The following is a 2,514-nucleotide window of genomic DNA, read 5'->3' as shown; positions in this document are numbered from 1 at the left end:
ACAACACCTTCTCTATTATATATAATTAAAGATTAATATGGAACATGTAAACCAATAAATGTATTATATTCTTTCTTATTTAATCTTTCTTTTCACTAATAAATAAAGAAAGATTAAATAATATAATAAATATAATTTATACAATTATGTAATTTAATATAATATGTTATTAATATGAATTCTTTTTTTTATATTAAGTTAACTTTCATATATATTAGTTAAATAATCTAATTATAGATAATTTACATAATTATATTATTATAATTAATATAATTACTTATATTAATTATAATATTTTATATTTAAATTAATAATTTTATTTATTATATCCAATTATAATAATATTAAATATTAAATTACATATTATTATATATATTATATTATAATAACCTATTTTAAGCTAAAAACATAAGTAGCTATAATCCTAGGTAAATAATTGCATTAAAATAATCAATTGATAATGGTAAGACGAACTTATAATACTTTAATTCCAATTATATGTAATATATTAATATAAATTATTTATTATATATATATATATATAAAAACAATAATATGAGCAGGATAAATTAATCCTAATTAAACAAAATAATACATAAAAGAATTTCAAAAAAAAACTTTCGATTTATATATTAAATAAATGAAGTGCCTGATTAAAGGGTTACCTTGATAGGGTAAATAAAGTAAATAAAATTACCTTCATTAAAATTACATAAGATAGAATTAAACTACCTCCTTTAGTATCAAAAACTAACGTGCATCATACACCTTAATGTAAAAAGGTAAGCTAAACAAGCTAATGGGTTCATACCCCATTTATAGAGGTATCAATCCTCTCCTTTTTAATGACCAACAACTCTACAAAACTTCTCTTCCTATCAACATTAATGATAGGAACGATCCTGTCCATTTCATCAAATTCCTGATTTGGGGTTTGAATAGGACTTGAGATCAACTTACTTTCATTTATTCCGCTCCTAACAAGAAATAAAAATATAATAATAAATGAATCATCAATTAAATATTTTATTGTCCAAGCAATAGCATCGACAATATTATTATTTTCAATTTTGCTGATTCAAATAAAATATCCCATGGGATGGGAAACAGAATTTATCCCATCAATAATAATTAGATCTAGACTATTATTAAAGATTGGAGCTGCACCTTTCCATTTCTGATTTCCAGAAGTTATAGGAGCATCAAGATGAAATAATTGTTTAACATTAATAACATGACAAAAAATCGCCCCAATAATGGTCTTATCTTATTGTATTCAATTACGAACTTTTATTTGAACAATTATTATCTTAAGAATTATTATTGGGGCAATAGGAGGTTTAAATCAAACATCCTTACGACAACTTTTAGCATATTCATCAATCAGACATCTAGGTTGAATAATTAGATCATTAACAGTCAGAGAAAACATCTGAGAACTATACTTCATTATTTACTCACTATTAAGATTAATTATAGTTTTATTATGTAAGCAAATAAATTTATTTTTCATAAATCAAATTTATTCAGCCAGAAATATAAAAACCGAAATTAAATTCATAATATTCTTGTCTTTATTATCTTTAGGTGGACTACCACCATTCCTTGGATTCTTACCAAAATGAATTGTAATACAATCATTAATAGAAAACAATATAACAACTATTATAACTATTATAGTTGTATTAACTACAATTACACTCTACTACTATATACGTATTAGATTCTCAGCTCTAATTATATCATACACAGAAAATTCGTGATCTATAAAGATAAAGTCCCAAAAATCAAGAATCATTCTTCCTATGACAGTAATAATTTCAACAATAGGATTGATTTCAACATCAACCTTAATTTCATTATACTAAGGACTTAAGTTAATCAAACTAATAACCTTCAAAGTTATAATTAAAAGAATAATCTTTTAGGCCTTAGTAAAATTTTACACCTCTAGAATTGCAGTCTAGAATCATAATTGAATATAAGACCTAAATATGATAAGAGAGAAAACATCTCATAAGTAGATTTACAGTCTACCACCTAAAATTCAGCCATCTTACCGCAAAAATGATTATTCTCAACAAACCATAAGGACATTGGTACTTTATACTTCATATTTGGAGCATGAGCAGGAATAGTAGGAACATCAATAAGAATACTTATTCGTGCTGAACTTGGCCAACCCGGATCTGTAATTGGGGATGACCAGATTTATAATGTTATTATTACAGCTCACGCATTCGTAATAATTTTCTTTATAGTAATACCTATTATAATTGGTGGATTTGGTAATTGACTTGTTCCACTAATAATTGGTGCACCAGATATAGCATTTCCACGAATAAATAATATAAGTTTTTGATTACTACCACCTTCACTAACCCTTCTTCTTATATCTTCTATAGTAGATAATGGTGCTGGTACAGGATGAACAGTTTACCCTCCTCTAGCAGGAGCTATTGCACACGGGGGTGCATCTGTAGATCTAGCTATTTTTTCACTGCACTTAGCAGG

This window comes from Schistocerca gregaria, unplaced genomic scaffold (assembly GCF_023897955.1).
Source record: "Schistocerca gregaria isolate iqSchGreg1 unplaced genomic scaffold, iqSchGreg1.2 ptg000240l, whole genome shotgun sequence".
In the NCBI taxonomy this organism is placed as follows: Eukaryota; Metazoa; Arthropoda; class Insecta; order Orthoptera; family Acrididae; genus Schistocerca; species Schistocerca gregaria.
This window is presented reverse-complemented; position numbering follows the sequence as displayed.